General features: G+C 44.8%; 1 protein-coding gene across 3 annotated transcripts in view; it reads left to right on the forward strand.

Annotated features, from left to right (window-relative positions):
* Positions 1-20,736, forward strand: part of LOC135258766 (potassium voltage-gated channel subfamily A member 1-like) — a 33,258-nt gene extending 12,522 nt beyond the window's left edge. For all 3 annotated transcript variants that reach the window (XR_010331090.1, XR_010331089.1, XM_064342326.1), the window contains one exon: positions 19,469-20,736. The gene's annotated coding sequence lies outside the window, so the exon portion shown is untranslated. The remainder of the gene's footprint in view (positions 1-19,468) is intronic.
* The last annotated feature ends 471 nt before the right edge of the window (positions 20,737-21,207 follow it).

The following is a 21,207-nucleotide window of genomic DNA, read 5'->3' on the forward strand; positions in this document are numbered from 1 at the left end:
GGGCAGGCCACTACAACCACAAGATTAGAAGCACCAGGAGCAGCCAGGGTTCCTCCTGTAGGCAATGGGAATACCAGACAAGGAAAATACTGTGATATAAGAGATGGAAAAATAATCTCACCCATTACACTACACTGGGGCGGCAGTGTAGTATAATGGGTAAGGACCTGGCTTTGTAACCTAAAGGTCGTAGATTCAATTCTCAGCTAGGACACTGCCGCTGTACCCTTGAGCAAGGTACTTATAGTAACCTGCATTGCTTCAGTATATACCCAGCTGAAAAAATGGATGCAATGTAAAGTAAAGATTTGTGTAAGTCACTCTGGATAAGAGCGTCTGCTAAATGCCTGTAATGTAATGTAATGATTTTACAAGTAGTGTAGTGTGTTTTCATGCAATCCCTTAATCTGGGCCATTAAAGTGGACAGGTGTGCATTCTGATGCAGATATGGCTGCAAAGACTCACACGCTATGGATTAAGCCCCCATCCAGATACGATGGAAGCTACTCACTTTAAAGGTCAGTGGGGGCTCGTTCTCTCTTTCCTGACGATCAGACCCAGTGTCAGCCCGGACGCCACGCGCTGATTCTTCCCTCGTCCCGAGCGGCTGCGCTGACCGTACTTTTGAGAGCATTGCGGGTCGCCCGTGTTGGTTTGCCCCAGCTGGGTGCCTCCTGGCCGCCGTTGAATGCGCGGGCAGATGCGGCGGCTTTTTAACGGGGTCTGATTCTCAGGGGGAGCCTCGAGGGAACCGTCTACCCTCAGGGATAACCGCCGAATCTCAGCGGTGCCTCGGATTGGCGGTTTTTTTGTAGGACAGACGCAACTGTGCCACGTCACAAAGAGCCTTCGTCCGAGAAAAATTAGCCGCACGTTAAATCATCGGAAAAGAGTCGCTGCTGAACTCTCGAGTGGATCTGTGAGCTGGATCAGGGATAATGAAGCAAATCAATGAGATAATGAAGGTTGGAGTTAGGGGGATGGCATTATCCAACAATGACTTACAGTGGACAGGAGGCTCATCGTGTCTGGGGCAGTGTGGGTCTACGGCAGGGGTGTCTGGTCTTATCTGAAAATGGCTGGTGTGGGTGCAGGTTTCTGCCTTAACCTAGCACTACAACACCTGATTCAGCTAATTAACTAATCATGGCCTTTCCTGTCCTCTCTCTCTGCTTTATACGCCAACCAGCAATGTCAGAAAAATGGTAAATGATCTGCACACAATGCCGATGTTGTTGATGATGCTGGAATTCCTATTGTTGTTGAATTCATTCTTGTCAATGTTAACAAAGCTGTTAATGTGTAAAATACTATAGTTGATGGCATTTTGTAGTGTGCTTCTTTTTTAACTAGACACAAGCTTGCCACTTAGATCCACAGTCTTGGGTTTTGTTGTCGGAAGCCTCCTGCTTCCATGTCGCTCAGTGGTGATAATTAATTGAAAGTGCAGTCTTATGATTTGGTAGAATAATAAAACTGGAAAAGAAATGAATTATTTCTCACGCTGAGTGATCAAAGCCAGAAAAACCAACATCCATTCAAGTGGTTTGATGATGAGCTGAGAGTCATCCACCACACATACAGAACAAACAGCCCTATTCATCCACCACACATACAGAACAAACAGCGCTATTATTATTCCCTGTGGTAAAAAACCACTATAGGGTCAGACAAAGTTTAATATCATCACGCGCATGAGAATAATATCTATTTATGCTTGGGTTACTCATAAATTTACAAAAAGCTAAACTTAACATAGTACACACATGGCATCATACAGGCCTTGTAATGATAATAATAATAATACTAATGTTGCGCTATAGTTGTGCAGATTCAATTCAAATTAAATTCACCATTAAATTATATTTTAAAAATGAGAATATAATTGATTCAGGGTAAAATATGTTGATAAGCATTTGAAAAAAATCTCAGGTTATAGATGTACTTGTTTGGACATAAAGGACAAAGCACAAACCAAAATGAGTCAAATGCTACGATCCAGGATATAAGCAATATGTGCATTTGTTGTTTTTTTCTCTCTCATAGAAGTAAATGTGTTTTAAGTCCTTGTTCAGACCTCTGCACCGTGGTCATTCATTCCTATGGCTGTTCAGCTCACTGTGTTATGAGGCTGAATTGATCCCAATATGGTCTTATTCACCCATGGTGCTGAATGACATTACAGCATTATATAAGGGTGTTTTTTTTCCTCCTCCCTTGAGAAAAAAAAAAAAAAAACAAAAAAAAAACAAGATTTCTCTGCTTGAAGATTTCTCTGCTTTCTATTATTAACCTCAGAGCTGGAGGAAATAGGTGATGTCACATGTGACAGCTGTCCATACTGTAGCTTATTTCCACAGCTTCTAACAGCTGGATGGAGGCCTAATTATTGCTTTCCTTCTCCCCACATAGGAGAGGAGGCTGGCCAAGACATTGCCTGATTAAAATTAGAAAGATCTTTTTTATTTGTATTGTTGTGTATAATTCTGGTTCCACTTGCACTGAAGGCCCAATACAGAGTCTGTCCAATCAGCAGCTCTTTATTGTATAGTGGTCACGATGCAAATGCAGGTTCCTCAGGACTGTGCCTGGCTTCAGGTCATTCTTGAGCATCCGAAATACTTCCTGTCTGCATACAGGAAGATGTTTGCGTTTTTCTCACGTAGTGCTTACCTGAGTCTATGTGACGGGCATGAACAGTCTGGACAATCTAGGGAAATATTCGGCACTCCATAGTCTGTGCCCTCCAATGGATCTCTGTGGTGGATCAGCAGAGCGTGCCTCTTGTAGGTTCTGCATTTCTTATCCTCCATATTAACAAGCGCTGCAAGTGCTCCCTCAGTCAGGCAGCTCACAGGTGGAGTCACCTTCCGTCACGTGGGACAGCCTGTGTTTGACAGTAACTGGCAAAACCAGATTGGTTTGGTGTTTTATATGAAGCATCATAAATGTTGCATAATTATAATTTTGCACTTTTGCAAAAATGGGACATACATTTCTAAACACCGCAGGGCACTGACCTTACCAAATGCGCGTGTGAAATGTTTTATTTCAGAAAAGTCCAATTTAAGCCGCTTGAGGGTTTTTATTTTTAATACATCACACATAAGGGGAAAAACAATGCACAACGGGTCAAGTTTGGGTCATGCAATTAAGGTTCCAAATGACCAAATCCCAGCTAAGTCACAAGCGACACTCGTCACACTAATTTTTTGGTGAAGTACTTTACTTTTAAATCTCCACAGGAAATTCCTGTGCGTACGTGTCTGCATGAATTGAGTTGGTTCAGCTCTTTAAAAAGCATGAGCCAGATGTGTGTGCATGGCACCCTACGCAGGCCCATCTGCTGAGTAAACAGTTACAACTATTACAGGCTCCAAATGGGCTTTTAATGCACAGAACAGAGACGGGACATGCAAAGCAGTACAAAGTATTAAGATAAGTGCATTATGTAGTAAATATGCAATTCCACCCCAAATTTGTCGCAGCTTATGGAGTGAGCTGCGGGTCAGTGATATTGGGGGAGGGGAGGGAGGATTAAGGGGGTAAGAGGGGCGGGGGCTTTCTCATCTTAGCAAAGGACACACAGTCCACTGTATGGTTCCGTCTTCCTGTGTTCAGGCGTGGGGGAGAGCTGCAGCCCGTTTCCTCTTGTGTTCAGGCGTGGGGAAGGGTTGTAGCTCGTTTCTTCCTGTGTTCAGGCGTGGGGGAGGGTTGTAGCTCGTTTCTTCCTGTGTTCAGGCGTGGGGGAGGGTTGTAGCTCGTTTCTTCCTGTGTTTAGGCGTGGGGGAGGGGTGTTCAGGCATGGGGGAGGGCTTCTTCCTGTGTTCAGGTGTGGGGGAGGGTGTTCAGGCATCGGGGAGGGCTTCTTCCTGTGTTCAGGCATGGGGGAGGGCTTCTTCCTGTGTTCAGGTGTGGGGGAGGGAGTGTTCAGGCGTCGGGGAGGGCTTCTTCCTGTGTTCAGGCATGGGTCAGGGGTGTTCAGGCATGGGGGAGGGTTGCAGTCCGTTTCTTCCTGTGTTTAGGCGTGGGTCAGGGGTGTTCAGGGGTGGGGGAGGGCTTCAACCTGCATGTACATCACCACTTCGCCTGCGGCTATCCCCACAGATGTAAACAAGCGGTTATTTCCCAGGTGGCAAATCCCACTGAGGGCTTTTGTGGATTACCCAATCATAACAGAGCTGTAACCAAGGGAGCAACGCTACTGTGTGCGTGCGTGTGTGTGTGTGTGTTTGTGCATGTGTGTGTGTGTGTGTGTGTATGTGTGTGGGTCTGTGCGTGCATGCATGCGTGTGTGTGTGTGTGTATGTGTGTGTGTGTTTATGCGTGTGTGTGTGTGTGTGTATGTGTGTGTGTGTGTGTGGGTCTGTGCGTGCATGCATATGTGTGTGTGTGTTTGTGTGTGTGTGTGTGTGTGTGAAAGAGCGAGACAGAGAGAGAGAGACTGCTTAAATATTTCTCATCCAGTCTGATCGTATCCCTGGGGGGTGTGACTGAGTGTGTGACTGAGCACAGTGTAGGAAAGCAGGGAGAGAGAAAATGGGCTGAGAGAGGTTTTGTAGCCGCAGTTCATTTGTACTCTTCTACACTGACAGCCTTCCCCTGTGCTGTATTCTGAATTAGGAGGTGTGCTGTATTCTGATTTAGGAGCTGTGCTGTATTCTGAATTAGGAGGTGTGCTGTATTCTGATTTAGGAGCTGTGCTGTATTCTGATTTAGGAGCTGTGCTGTATTCTGATTTAGGAGCTGTACTGTGTTCTGATTTAGGAGCTGTGCTGTGTTCTGATTTAGGAGGTGTGTTGTATTCTGAATTAGGAGGTGTGCTGTATTCTGATTTGGGAGATGTGCTATATTGTGATTTAGGAGCTGTGCTGTATCCTGATTTAGGAGCTGTGCTGTATTCTGAATTAGGAGGTGTGCTGTATTCTGAATTAGGAGCTGTACTGTATTCTGAATTAGGAGGTGTGCTGTATTCTGATTTAGGAGCTGTACTGTATTCTGATTTAGGAGCTGTGCTGTATTCTGATTTAGGAGCTGTGCTGTATTCTGAATTAGGAGCTGTACTGTATTCTGATTTAGGAGCTGTGCTGTATTCTGATTTAGGAGGTGTGCTTTATTCTGAATTAGGAGCTGTGCTGTATTCTGATTTAGGTGCTGTACATCACGCGCGTGAGCTCGCACCCACACTTTCTCGTGGTTCACACATCAGCCATGATGTCACATCCACACGGTGATCTCGTGCCTCACACTTACACAGAAGCTTTTTTCAGAAACAGCCTTTTTTTAAGTGCTGAGAGCCCAATTAACTCCATACGATATAAACTTAACATTCGCATTGGCTTGAATTTTTTTCTTCTCTGATACAGTTCAGCAGTCGCCAAAAAGTATCTTGTCACTATCTGTGTGCGTGTGCAGGTGTGTAGGTGTGTAGGAAAGACAATTGTCTTTAATTGTAAGTTTCGGGTTAAGAGCAACTGTTAATTCGGGCCAAGCATGATTCCTTTTGGCAGGGGAAAAAAGCAACTTTAAAAAATGAATGATTGTTTTATACTAAAAGCATAGTGCAATGATTCCCAACCCTGTTCCTGGAGGTCTACCATCCTGCTGGGATTTTCATTTCAACCCAAATTTGGTACACACAATTTTATTGATTAGCAGCTCAACAAGATCTCTGGGTGTAGAATGAAGTTAGAGTTGCTTTGTGCAAACCTGAAGGATTGTAGATCGCCAGGAACAAGGTTGGGAACCACTGCTATAGTAGTGGACATATCTCTGACCATAAAATATAGCCCTATGTCTGTGTTGCTTATTTTGTATGGCTGTTTTCCACAGTTTCACTGAGGATTCCATTAACTGTCACTGTAGAGTCTATTGCTGACTAACTTACTGAGATATCTTGATGCCCTCCTGCACATGTTTATTGTGTGAAGATATGTGTAGACGTCCATGTCCTTGTATGGGGGTCCATGAGTGGACGCCAGCAAAGACTAATACTTTGCAAGGGACTTATCAGAAAAAAACAATCTTCTCATACATTCTTCACACTTAACGTATCTGTTATATGCTGATGTTTATTTATACGCCGATTGCTTCAATATATAATAGATGTACAATTTGACCATCTTTGATATGAAAAGGTATAGGAAGTTTTTAATAGTTGTAATAGTTTAAGTGTAACAGTTTTACATTTTAAAGTATAAAATGGTAACTGAAAGCAAGTTTCATTATTTTAATGGATGTGTTAAAAACGGCACTGGAATAATCCTTTAAAAACAGATGGAATAGGGGTAAATGCATCAGATTAAAAAAACTTGTAATCTCATGTTAAAAAAAAGAAAAAGTTGACCCAATTCAACTATAAAGTATGTTTATTAAGTAGAAAAAACACCCCACACACAAAAACACTTGCTGTTGTACAGTTCCACAGTAATGAAACCACAGTCATTAACATATCATCATAGAACACTACATGGCCAAAAGTATGTGGACACTTCACATCCAACATCTCATCCAAAATTATGGGCATTAATATAAACTTGGTCCACCCTTTGCTGCTATAACAATCTACACTCTTCTGGGAAGGCTTTATACTAGATTTCAGAGCATTGCTGCAGGGATTTGCTTCCATTCAACCAGAATAGCATTAGTGAGGTCGAGCACTGATTGAGCGATTAGGCCTGGCTCACAGTTGGCCTTAAAATTTATCCCGGAGGTGTCGGATGGGTTGAAGTCAGGGCTCTGTGCAGGCCAGGGAAGTTCTTCCACTCTCTTCTTGAAAAAACAATTTCTATATGGACCTCGCTGTGTGCCCAGGGGCATTGTCATGCTGAAACAGGAAAGGGCCTTCCCCAAACTGTCTCCACAAAGTTGGAAGCACAGAATCATCTAGAATGTCATTGTATTAAGATTTGCCTTCACCAGAACTAAGGGACCTAGTCAAATCCCCTTAGTTCTACTGAAGGCAAATCAAGAGTGGAATCATGTGAATTTGAAAGTGGATGTGAGTGGAAGCATGTGTGAATGTGAAAGTGGATTTGTTGAGTGACACAAAGTCACGGATGTGCCTGATTGGCCAGGATTCCATGGTATGGCACATAGGAAAGGACAGGCGGTCAGATCTGATTGTTTGCTTGAGTCATATAGCTCACAACACTACCAAAGTTAACAACAGCTTTGTGGACTATGAACACTGAACGACATACTGTAACCGGAGACTTTACAGTCATCTGTAGACCTTAGCTTCCTTCTGCAGGAAATAATGATGCAAAGATTCACAGCCGGCCAAGAAACAGCTGGACAGCCAATTGTCCAATTATATTTGCTCCCCTAAAATATCGAAAAAAATACCGATCAACCAATATGTATACAAATACCCTCAAATTAAAGAGGTCAGTCTGCACTGTGACCTCATGCTCACTGTTTAATTTAAATTCCGATGTGCTGGAGTACAGTGTGTCACTGGCCAAATGCTTCCCTACTGCACTGTGACTGTAACGGTGGCCAGCCTATTTTAGTTTCCTTGCGTGTACATCAGGAGCGACACTTCAGCACAGATAACATTGTTCAAAACTCCCTTTGCAGTGGTAATTGGGATGATCTGGAATGGGCGCGAGAAGTGATTAATGAGCCATTTTATTTTCGCTGGCCTGTCTCGAGGCTCCCTGTAATAATTCTTCCGGGTGAGCATCCGTCCAATCTGGCCTGAGGCATAAGCGCTGAATTACATATACTCCGTGTGCAACAAAACTCGTTTTATTTTACTTTATCTGAAGTTGTTTCTTTATTTCTTTATATGAAGGTTTCTCGCCTGTCCGTAAGCTCCTCCCCCACAGGTATGTTGGCAGCCAGTTCATTAGTAAACGCAGCGCAGCTGTTTACCTGGGCGGTGTCTATTAAAGCAGCCGGTTTTCCTCAGTCAGGTGGGTGACTCTAAATGTGCGGTCACCCCGAAATGCGGTCCCGTGAAATAACGAAGCTGGGTTAGTTAGGTCTGGCGTTTCGTAAGTTTATCCAAAGTATTTAGGGGGATTTGTATTAGTTTGTTCGCCACTCTTCGGAGGAACAAACGTCCCCATTGTAGTTGTGGTGTTGGGCGTGAGTAACGAGTGCGAAGCAGTTTAAAGCCTTACTCCAGTCAACCGTTTGTTACTCCTTAGATTCTCAGTTTCGCATTATGGCATAAAACCGGCAAGCTGACTTCTGTTTTAAGTCTCTTCTGAACTTCCTAGTGGGTCACGCTTCGTGCGCGATCTTTGTTAACGATGCATTTATTTATTTCTATTTTCGCGTGCGTGTTTGCATGTAGCGTCCTCGCGGGACGAGTTGGGCGGCATCAGCATTCTTATAAACACAAACGCGTCATGCAGTTGTGCAATTTTACTTCAGCTATTGAGTAAAAAATGATATTACCACAAGCTGAATGTGCCAGTTCGTACTCCGCCAAAACCTCCTGGCCGGTGACTCTGAATGTCTAATTGTGTCTTCGGTGTGAAGCCACTCATCCCAGAGGAATGCTGCAAACGTATTCCTCTTTTCCGAGTAATGCTATAGCTGCACAGTTTGGGCTTTTTATTTTCTTTTTTTGGGTGGGCATTGGGATTCGAGACATTTTAATGCAACCCCGTAATCACAAAAGTGCCATTATGCACGGTACGCTACACCAGATTTAGGCTAAAACGTTAATTTTAATGATGGCTCTGTGGATTTACATTATGTTCTTCCACGTAGAGAATAAGGGGCTTTCCGCCGAGCTACTCGAGTTCGCTCGAGGTCCGTGCCACGCTAAGGCAAGCTGCGCTCCAGTGGGCTCGTGGAACTTAATTGTTTTGCCTCAGGGAAGAGCTGCTATCTTTAAAATGGCTGCGCATCGAGAGGGCTCTTATTTAATCAAAAAAATAAGCTATTAAATGTGACCCCTTATCCCCATCTCCACTTGATCATGAGTTCTGTTATTAGTATGTATTTCCTCATTCATAGCAGGTGATGGGCAGCACAAGCTAGCAATAATGCCCTTAACAGTCAGTGTCATCCTTGAGCTTAAAGCTGAATTTAACAGATCTGGAATAAATTTGCCATTTTTGTCTTGTATAAATTTCATCGAGTTCATTTTTTATTTTATTTTTATTTTTTGCTTGTGTAAAACACAATCCCTGGTCTTCACCTATGCTTTTAACTGCAAGATGGTGGTCCCCTGATTTTCCTGATCAGTTTATTAAATGAAGTCTCTCTGCTGTCTCTTGGTGTTGTGTTGTGTCTTCAGATGTACAATGTGGAAACTAGAGCAGTTTTCTGAAATGTCCTGCAGACAGTTTCTCCTTCAACGCATTTAACTGGAATCCGTGTTATTACTCCTTATGAACACTTCAGAATGAACCCAAAGTGGAGAGCTTAGTCTGACCCACCAAGCATGCTTCAGTTCAGTGGACCATTCGAGGGTTAAGAACTGCCTGAACGCTAAAACTGCTTCAAGCCTTGGTGGTGATTCAGTTCTCAGAAAGGTTATGTTTTTATAACATGTACATTTTCAAATGATTCTCTACAGCCAAATGTGTGTTGCAAGAACTGCAGTCAAAAAAAAAAAAAAAGAAACCTAGAATTTCGATTGCATTTATATTTTAGGTAATTTTATGTTCTTCCTACATGCACTCTGTCCTACGTTATCAAAACAAGTGTACTAGGCCTATGGCTTTCTCAGTGTTTGCAAGCTTTAAAAAAAAAAAGTAGCCTTTTTTTGTTGCCATGGGAATAATACTGACTGTATGCACAAAGTAGAACGTGTGGGTGTTCATGGGTACTCCCTGGCAGTGGCTTGTTTTTTTAATTTATTTTTAAAAATTACTATCTCATGCTATATCTATCTGTAATGACAGCTGCTGTGTGTTAAAGCATGTTAGCCAAAAGAAGAGAAAACACACAAATAAGACCAAAGTACACAGAAACAACAGACAGTGTGCAGAGAGACATTACAGCTTTGATTCCTGGGGGAACTGCATCCCTGTAGGGGGAGTCTGGGGGCATGCCCCCTGCCCTGGAAGATTTATTTTATTTTTCATTAAGAACAGCTGTGAAATGATAATTTCTGGTGAATTTTGAGGGGAAAATACTTCAGACTACAGATGAGTATATCCCAATCACAACATGGAAATCCCAGTTTTTATAACATGAAATATTTTCTAATCATGCTATATTATTTGGGGGGGGGGCGGGGGGCACAATGTAACAATCTCATTAGTCATTGCATTGTTACTGACATCAATACAATACTTCCTTATCAGTCTGGTTCAGACACCTTAGCTTACATTTCAATAGTCATCCATTCATACAGAATTCTTACCTGTACTTGTTATTTTTATAGCTAGGAGCGGAAAGTCCCATTTGAAGTTTGACGGGTGAAGGTCTGAATCCTGAGTGGCAGGGAGCACGTTTGCCTGCGTGTGCACCATTAGTTTCACATGGCTGGGCCTTTTTAACGACAGCCCTGTGCATCCCTCCCTTTAAAAGGGCGCCCCGGGCTGTGCGACGAGCAGAAACTCTGGGGCAGCACGCAGCTGGCCGTGAAAAAGAAGTGGCATGTGACAGCCTGTCCGGTGCCTGGGACCACACAGGGAATGTCCAAACAAAACTGAAGCTTCAGTACACATTGACTTTTTCCAGTAAAAAAAAGAAGGAAAAAACAGAAAAATATTTTCGCGCTCAAGTCAGAAACTGTGACGAATGGTGAATCATAACCACAAGGTGAACTGATAATGGTGTTTTCCAAAGAACTGTTGGAGCTGGACTTCAACGGGATGGGGAAGGGACACGGAGGAGGGCCATAAATTGAGGGGTATGGGTGCAAACGGCCCAAAATAAGCTCTGGTGGAGTGTGGCTGGTCTAGTAGCTCCTGCCCATAGGGGATGAGGGAAGGAGCTGGTGGTGGACAGTGTTGAACACAGCAGAGAAGCACAGACTGAGAAGGACAGATGAGTAACTTCCCTCTGACCAATCAGAGAGCCTGACTGCAGGGACAGCAGTCTTAGTAGAGTGCAGAAAGGCCTGAAATTAGCCCTGGTGGATAGAGGGCCCCCTGGTGGAGGGGGCCCCCTGGTGGAGAGGAAGCCCTGGTGGAGATGGGCCCCTGGTGGAGAGGGAGCCCTGGTGGAGATGGGCCCCTGGTGGACAGGGAGCCCTGGTGGAGAGAGGGCCCTGGTGGAGATGGGCCCCTGGTGGAGAGGGAGCCCTGGTGGAGGGGGCCCCCTGGTGGAGAGGAAGCCCTGGTGGAGATGGGCCCCTGGTGGAGAGGGAGCCCTGGTGGAGATGGGCCCCTGGTGGAGAGGGAGCCCTGGTGGAGAGAGGGCCCTGGTGGAGATGGGCCCCTGGTGGAGAGGAAGCCCTGGTGGAGGGGGCCCCCTGGTGGAGAGGGAGCCCTGATGGAGGGTGCTGGGTGAAGGCTCTCACTGTGTTTCTGCATACAGCCCAGAACCAGAGGGCATTCTTTTCTCCTGGTGCACTCAATCTCGCTAGAGCCCAGATCAGTCCGCGGGAATGAGCGGAGGGGGAAGGGGAGGGGGAGAGAGTAGCACTCAGCTGTACCACCACAGCGACCCTGGGGCGATGAGCCCCCCCCTTAAAAATATTCACCACCCGCTATTCTGAATAATCTGTAAACGGCGTATTTTTGTGGATAGAATACAAATTGTGTACAGAATGCTATTTTGTCGAACATAATGAACATTTAATCTCTTTGAAGAGTTGTGTTTTTTTTTTTTTGGACAAGACGAAGCCCCTCCAGGTCACCTGGTAGGAATGGTCAGCAGGAAGAAGCTGATGGATGACAGTGTTGAGCAGCAGACCTGTCAAGATGGAGGAGGACAGAGCTGAGTGACTTGGCTGTCGCTAATTTAAGAGCCTCACTGCTTTAAGAGCCATCTTAGTGCAATGCCCAGAGGTGCAATCTGATTGGCTGGTTGCATTCGAGAAGGTTATTCTGTATGAAATTGAGAGCTGTTTGATTGCTGACTGCTCGAGAGTTTTGGATAAAAATTAGAAGAGTGAGATGGAGTCTAATTAACACGTATGCTGGGTTCAGAGAAGGTTCGTTTGAGGGAATGGACCGCTTTTAACAGCAACGGGGACAGCGCAAGTGGAACGGGAGCAGTTGATAGGAGAGAGGATGGAATATTGTCAGTAGAACACGTAGGAGGTTGTGGGACGAATTTCGGAAGTAGTTTCGGGCTAAACAGGAAGATTGGGATTTGGGAGGTTGAGGAAGGTCAGAGACAGGTGTGGGAGGGGTGAGCAGAATGAGCTGGAGATGACATTGACCTTGTCGAAGGATACAGATTAATTTTTGGTTTGAGAGAAAGTGGTCATGGTGTGAGGCGAGGTGAATATGGAGAACTGATTGCGTGGGTTAGAAGTAGCCGATTGAATTCTGGAGTGAATGAAGGTAGACTTAGCAGAGGAAAGTCTAGATGAGACGGAGGCTAGGTCACTCAAGTCAGTGAAAGTTTCAGATTTATTGAGCTGGCTTTCTGGAATGGTCCCCAGGGAGGACTGAAAGACTGGTCTGGGGATTTTGGTTTGTCACTACTATACGTAGTTTGTAAATCCTTAACACAACTCCATTCACTGCAACAGATGCTCAGGCGCAAGCCTTCTCTCTTAACGAGGTCACTCGCGTTCACTTATCTTGGCAACTTTAATTATAACCATTACATGCTCACCGGTGTTGAGTGTCGCCTTGTCCATAGCTAGTAGCTGTGGCTATTTATAGTTCGGCAGAAACTGGGAATAGGCGACTGAGGACTATTCTTGCCAAGAGAGACAATTCAGTTATTACATTCTACATTTCAATTTTTTTGAAGTGCCATCACCAAACTAGGGATGGGTGTTGGCATGCCTGATGGTTATTTCATTATCTTCCACTTATTTATAATTATCATAATCATTATCAACAATTGCAATAAATTATTTCCTGAACTTAATATAATTAGCCTACATGATTCATATTTATTTGAATTGCAGTAGGTGGCAATCAAATTGTGTCTAAAATGTCATCTTCCAGCTTTTGAAAAGACTGTGTTCCCCAAAACAAATATGACTCCCCCAGAGCTTTTGTAGTTTTGATTATACTCAGCACATTTCTAGTAAATATGTATGATGTGTTTGCTGAATACCAGTTTTATTTGTAGGTCACATGGTATGGCACATATGGGGGGGGAACCATATCCCATGTTTAAAAGAATCATCAGCTATTAGACAGAAATGTTAAACATTGCATATTTGTTTCTCGCTTCATAATGCATATTTTCCACATACCCAATCATAATTTCAAGTTTAATCATTTCTCTATCATGAAATTTGGCACCTTCAAGTCAATATATTTTAGTCCTGAATAAACTATGCTGTTAATAACTGAACAATGATTTCATTGTATGCTGTTTTTTTACACAGTGAGTCATGTGATCCGTTCTTTTGATTTCGGCTATGCTGTGTCATACCTGGCCTCCGGAATCGCTGCTTGCGGCTCCTTGGCATTATTATAAGGGGCCCGGGAAGATAATCCATAATTTGACCATCTGGGCTGTCGGCCTGAATGTGAGCAGTTCCTCCTCCAGGTGTCCCTGCAGGTAATCAGCGGGCAGTCGGTGCACACATGACTGATTCCACAATCAGGGACTAATGACCAGCAATGCATCAGCGCAGAGCAATAAACAATGCTGTTACAGAAACATGTAGGACAAGGGTCCTTCGATGGGTTTGATTTTTATTTTTGCACACTAATTTACCTTCAGAGGGAGATCTCTGTAGACAGACTCCAATGGACCCGCCAGGCTGCCAATCTCGATTTAAAATTTTACATTAACATTTAAATGAGGGTGTCGGATAATCCGACACGTCATTTACGCGGCAAGCGGTTATGGAGAGTTTAACCGAACTGTTGGGGGGGTTTTGTGTGTGCTGCAGGATGTACTTTAATAGCGCGTACAGCGCATGCGCCGTGGTCTGTGTCTGGACTAATAATAGATTGACTCACTCCTCAGAAGTGAAATAAATGTCAGGCCTGCGTTGCCAGATTTGTTTTATTTGGACTCGGAAAACCTAAGAATTCTGCAGCTGACTCATCTCTGATGCCCCTTTCCCGCCTTGGCGGCGCAGCGATCATGTGATTCCTTTCTCCTGCATGTTTTATACATCATTATCAGAGCGATTTACGTAACTGATTATATAGGAGTTATCCGTGTTTACACGTGGGTGTTCTGTTGAAGCCGTTCGGGACTTAACAACCTCAAGTTATTGTTTGGAATGCAACGATTCCATTTGGACGAAAGTAGCGATAGCATGTGTAAATAGACAAGAGTGAAGGCGTTTTCACCCGTGCAGCCACGCAACCAGCAGCAGCAGCAGCACCGCCGCTGGATGCACAGAATAAATCGGCAACTAAGCCGCTTTTGTATCATTAAATGGATGTTACATTAAGGCTATAAATAGTCACGAAGTAATAAGTCTGGTCAGGCGGGACACTGGAACTCTGGGATTTCACCTTAATGTGGGCGACAAAACGCATCTGGAGAATGCGATAAGGGACCTCGTGGTAGACAGAACTGTGCGTGCGTGTGTGGGCGCGCGTGCGCGCGCGTCTTTAAGCCGTTCCACTTGGACTGGCAGCTGATGCAGACACCATCCAAGAAAATAGACTTTAGGAAATCACGAGTCGCCTCCTCCGTTCGACAGCTCCCCGGAGCTGCGTGCTGATTCTCCATATGTCCCATCTGTTTCCAGACTATCGCATATCCTCTGAATAAATATTCATAAATATTCACGTTCTCAGTTCCTCCTCGGTCTAGTGAAGCGATGCCGTCTTGCGACGTCATAACACAAGAGATCGATTGTCATCATGTGTGCAGTGTGCGATATTGGCAGTGGTTCGTATTGAATGAATATTATCATGCTTGTTTAAAATATACATATGTATATAACAGCAGCCCCATTTTTAATATTGATAAAATTTGTAAACAAAACGTTGTGGTGATTTTATGACAGTCACATGTTTATCGCATCAAACAGAAAACATCTGGTGCCGTAGTAAAGAAATGGGACGTTGGATCCACCTAGCGGCAGTTAAATGGCTGTCGCTCGGTGAGTTGCAAGTAAACCTGTTAAGAACGTAAATGGGACTCAGCTCAAGTATTATGTTTCGAATCAATACTAAATTGTGAGTGAAAATATAACAGCTTTTAGAATTATTTAAAATACCCCCTACCCCCCGCCAAGCTTGTAGGTTTTATTAATTGACAACGCTTTCCTTTTACATAAGTTAACATAATAATCACTTCCACAAAATCTCTTGTGTGAACCCACTTAAAGGCATTTGTTAAAGTGCTTTTTTCTATCATATAATTGCGAAATGGGCAGCACAGTGGGATAGCACTGTCACCCCAGAGCAAGAATGTCCTGGGTTAAAATCCCAGCTGTGGCCTTTCTCTGGGTACTCTGGTTTCCACAGACAGTCTTTTCCTGCCTCTAGCCCAGTGCATGATGGGATAGCTGCAGGCCACTAACCACGCACCCTCCTGGTTAGATGATGGATGGATGGATGGATGGATGGATGTTAATACTATCCGAATTGCTTGTGTGTGCCTCTGCTGCACTCTCAGAAGATAAAGGATTCCTCTGTTTCTCCATAGAGGTTGTAACACACACTGCACGTAGCGCTGAACTTTAGGAGCGAGATGTAAAGCTTGACAGGGATCTAATTTGTACCCACTAGAACTGGAGATCAATATGAGTTTGTTTTTGGGTTCCTGCACCATACAATGTCCAGTGTTAATTCAACTAACGTAGTATGTACGAGTCCAATAGAAATATATACTCTTTAAGGGTTGACTCAACATCTGAAAAGTTAACTGTGCGCTAGCTTGTAGATTTGTGAGCCTCAGTGTTCCATTTACAGTTGATTATAAACCTTTGAATTCATATGCTTCTGGTGCGATTTTGGCAGCAGTTTCATCCTTGCCGTGAATGTGTTACAACTACTGACAATTCAGGACTGAACTAAAATACTCCAGACTGCTGGCATACAGTAAGTCCTGTCAAGACACCACGTTACAGGAGATTTTCATATTTTTAAACTGTGGTGCAATTTAAAGATCTGCAAGTAGTGGTCCCTGCACAATATCATGATCTTGGTCCTGTCTAACAAAAAATAGATAAAATAAAATATATTGCTCTTGCTCTTAATCTGGAGGTCTGAGGTCAATAGAAAATGTTTTCTGAGGAAGCTGCTTAAGGAAACAAAAGATCCATACCTTCTGTACAATAAAATGTTTTTACAAGTTTAACTGGGTTGTCAGAAGACACCTGCTTGTCAAGCACAAAAACAGATTATTGTAATGCATTAATGTGAGTACACAAAAAACAATACGGTGCAGGGCCAGGGATGCAACACTGCTGCCCTCTAGAGGATTTATGTGGAATGGAAATGTATTCTTACGAGCCCTGGGTATGGAGTGTGTCAAGATGTTGTTATATACTTTATTTTTTATTTATTTATTTTACAATTATTATTTTACCTGGGAGACCTTGCCAGGTAAGAAATGACCATCCTGTGGTGTTCTCGCTGAGCCTTGAGATTACGCTGTTTACTCTGGTGTTCTCGCTGAGTCTTGAGATTACGCTGTTCACTCTGTGGTGTTCTCGCTGAGTCTTGAGATTACGCTGTTTACTCTGTGGTGTTCTCGCTGAATCTTGAGATTACGCTGTTTACTCTGTGGTGTTCTCGCTGAGTCTTGAGATTACGCTGTTTACTCTGGTGTTCTCGCTGAGTCTTGAGATTACGCTGTTTACTCTGTGGTGTTCTCGCTGAGTCTTGAGATTACGCTGTTCACTCTGGTGTTCTCGCTGAGTCTTGAGATTACGCTGTTCACTCTGTGGTGATGCTGTTGTGTGGCGTGGTTTTGTGCGGCATCGCGGTGCCCTGTAGAGAGCTGGCCTCCCAGCCCTTAAATGTCTCTGCTCTGCACTGCCAAGCTTTCTCCCCCCGTGACCCAGAAATAGACAGGTCAGCGCCCCCCCCACCCCCCCGTACATGATGCTGCATTCATAGCCTTGGAGGGGTGGAGGGTGGAGGGGGGGCCTTTCTTAAGGTAGAGGCACTTATCCTTATAAAAATCCCCCCCCACCCACACACCCACACACCCACACAACACTTGAGTGCTTTGTGTGATATGGGAAATCAAAGAGAGAGACGGAACGGTTTGTTCTTGGTAGTGAATGTTTAGCAGGTAGCTTCACTTCCAGTACATTAAGACGTAATAAATGCGATCAGGGCAGGAAGTGGGCACGGGCCGGGTCATGCTGTTCAGCTGTACTTGTAAAGCATCTCAGGAGATGGACGCCGGGTTCCTGATGATCCGCTGTGTCAGTGACACCAACGGTGGGCTAATCGGTCCGAGTTCGGCAGTGCTTTGTGTCAAACCGCATTTACTGTGTTCCTCAGAGGACAACCCCCCACCTCCCTCCTCCTCTTTCCCCCTCCCCATGTCCATCAGCTGATTGGTTGAAGCTGCTTGCCAAAATCACACAGTACTGCAGCATAGTGTCATAATTATACTGGTTATGTGAGTGACTTACAGCGAAGTGAAATCAACTTTCACTGAGACACAGAGAACGTGGGTACTTTCTTGTATTTCTTTTAATCCCCTTTTGCATGTGGAGCGTACAGGGTGTTTTTTTTTTTTTAATGTGGCTTTGTTGGCTAAGGACAAGGTAGCCCGGGTTCCTGAAGTTACTGTGGAACCCAGTCAGCCACACAAAAACCTCTGACCCGCCCAAAATGGTATTCCGTTTTTATAGAAGCTACATTTGGTCCTCTGCTTTTGGAAATGTGGGAGAGAGAGAGATGAGGAGAAGAGAGGAGAGGGAGTGAGGGAGGAAAGGAGAGGAGAGGAGAGGAGAGAGCTGAATGGCACACAGGGAGCATCCCTGAGTGGATCTGGCTTGGAAGGCTGGTGCATATGCTCCCCTGGATTACACTGATCCAACTTAATGCCTGAAAGGCGATGCAGCCGCTGGTGTCTGCGGGAGCTGGGCACATTCTGGGGCAGCCCTGGAGCGGCCCTGGGGCCTGGGGCAGCCCTGGGGCAGTGCCAGCTGTGTGACTGAGCCGGATTAGCTCCCTGGAAGATAACGGGGGAGACGGACCGTCGGAGAGGCGGGCTCTGTGACACGCTCACCACCACCACCTCGCACGCACCGCTGGCGACTTAGCAGAGTTACCGCCACTTCTTAATTACTGCGTGCGCCACGGGCCCCGTCCTGCAGGGCATCATGGGTATGGGGGAACTCCACAAACCCCCCCCCCCAGTTTGGCTTGCTTATTGCGTTTCCTGTTTCGCAGAGTGATCTGATCACTCCACAAAGGATCTCTGAAAGGCAGACTCTCACTCCCTGATGTTAAAGGCTGCCTGCTGCGGCAGAGGAACATAATCAGAATAAATGTGCAGCTCGCTGTGTGCAGGGAAGTGGAAATGGGGGGGCGGGGGGGGACACAAAATGGCATAACCATGTAAGTTTGGTACAAAGATCTGAGTCAGCAGATTGGTTGATTCTAACAGTAATAATCCAATGAAACAAATAGTTTCCCTGCTACTTTTAACCATGGTTTTGGTTTGTGTGAAATGTGTCAAACGAAAGACTGGTGACACACACGCACACACACACACTCACACACACACGCACACACACACACACACACACACACACACACTGCTTTCAGGCCAGGCTTCCAGCTGAATCGATTTACCCTGAGACAACGTGCAGGGAACACACAGGAATTCCAGAGGCATACAGCATTCATGAGTGAGCTGTGCTTGCGCGTTCAGCAGGTTGGAGCAGAGAGCGATTCATAACGAGAGCGTGCCTGCTCAGCTCAGCGATCCAGCCGGCCAGGGAAGCGAAATGGACGCGTCTCTGTGAAAGTGCTCATCTGGCACAGGGTCCCTCCCGGTCGCCTTGGTATGGCTGATGACAAGTCAGGCAGCGGCAATCTGAATCAGTGGTGGAGGTCGTATGGTACAGATTGGCAGGATTGCAAGAAGGGAGTTACAGTAATCTAGTCAGGACATTACCATAGAATGGACAAGTAGCTGGGTGGAGTACAGGTTTTTTATTTATTTATTTTTTTACTGTCCTAATACTTGTGGACTGCACTGCACTTATTTGAGACATAATGGAACAAAGTTGTATATACAGGAAAGGACTTCAGAAAATGTATTTAGTGGTGCTATTTGACCAAAAAAGGAATATTTGCTCTTGCACTAAGGTGATGCATGTTGTCCAACTGAACACACATTAGAGTCACTAATATGATAAGCTCCTTTGCTTTACTGGGTAAAGTTCGGGTTTTTTTTTTCTTCTTTTTCTTCCCTGTCCATCACTAGAGCCACGATGTCTCGGCTGTAACGCGGTTTCCCTGTCCTTTTCAGATCCCGCTGCGAAGGAGCCGACCTGAGCCGCCGCCCGCGCCCGGACTCGGCGACCGTTCCTCTGGAGAAGCGCGTCCCGTCGCGGAACGCCAGCTCAGAAATCTGTGCCTTCTAACCCCGCCCATCGCTGCTTTTTCGAAACGCGGTTCGCGTTTGAAATTTCCGCGATGGAACAATCGAACGAGTCCGTACAGCACCGAGGGGGGTTCTGCCGCACCGCGCCAGAACAGAACCGGGCTTCTCGTCTGCGACACAAGAAGCTACGGAGAAACGATATGGAGGAGTTATGGCTTTTATATGGGGGATAAATAAACTGAGTGTGGAAGCTTCCCTCCATGTGCAATATCAGTCAATGTTAGTGTACCGTTGTCATGTGGAAGTAGACTTTTGGATGACTGTGCTCCGTTTATTTTTGTAATAACTGCATTTTTCCTAACTTATATTTTTCTAAAAAAAATGATGAAGTCCCACCCAGGGAAGGGAGAAGGGGGGTTTATTAAGCATGCACACTGCGGAGGCACGGTCGTGGTTACTGCACACACGGCCATGGCTACAGCACAGCGTGGTCCTGGTTACAGCCCGGTCGTGGCTACGGTATGGTCCTGTTTGTACATTCGGCTGCGGAAAAGAGGGTCTGGATATTAACTAACGTGCTGCACTTCCGGTCTGCGGACGGCCAAAACCACTGTCCCGGCACGCGGCTGGTGTGTCCGCCTCGATATTTGGACATTCCCATGCTTTTCTACTCTCAAAGCATTCGCACTGCTCTGATTGGGCAGACACTGCCCCCACAACGGAACATGACTGGGACCATACTGTTTTTTGATTGATTGGTTGTTTTTGTGTCCATACCGAGGCCAATCAGAAGCAGGCTATGGTCTGCACAGAGAAAGGCATCAGGCCCCACATCAGGGAAACAGAATCCGTGTAGGTCATCAGCCATTTTGAGAGGCTCAAACTTATCTACCTATGTGGCCTGTTTTTTTTTTTGTTTGTTTTTTTTTTTTGTCGGAAGGTCAAGTTATTTCTTAATTTTCCTGTATTTCAAGACGTTCCTTTGTGTGTGTGTGTGTGTGTGTGTGTGAGAGTATGTGTTTGAATGGTTGGTTGACTGGTTTGATTTAGATGTTTTGTCCCAATTCCTTTACCTTTTTGGCTGCTATATCGTTGTGCTGTGTTGATGGAATGCATCCATACCCATTAAGAGATGTGAGCACATTTCATTAATTCCTTGAAAATCTGTCTTAAATAAATTTCATAAATAATGACTAGCTGTATTTATTTTGGAATCTTCACCTTGGAGCTTTACAATCATTCCCTGTGTTTGAAACAACAGCCCAACAAGGTTTCCAGTTTATTAGATTTCTTTTGGTTCTGGCTGGAGCCATGTGATGCACTTGTCCAGCACAACCAACTCCGTGGAGAGTCTCCCTGCTAATCCTAAGCAAGGGACAGGAGCCAAATTCTGTCTCCTGTACAATGATGCTTCCCAAATTATTTTTTTTCAGTGTGGAAGCCCATCCAAACACACACCAACCTGCATTCATCAACCCATAAATACTATAAAATATGCACTCGCTCAAAAAAAGATGAAGAGCTTAAAGCAATACTGCTTAAAATTAAAGTAGGCGAAGTGAAGTATGGGCTCTCCACTTCCGTCTTTTGAAGTCATGAATATATAATGGGTAAGATTAGTCTTACAGCAGTAAACGGAATATCATGGCAAAGAAGTAATTTAT

The sequence above is a fragment of the Anguilla rostrata genome, chromosome 7, assembly GCF_018555375.3.
Source record: "Anguilla rostrata isolate EN2019 chromosome 7, ASM1855537v3, whole genome shotgun sequence".
NCBI classification, from domain to species: Eukaryota; Metazoa; Chordata; class Actinopteri; order Anguilliformes; family Anguillidae; genus Anguilla; species Anguilla rostrata.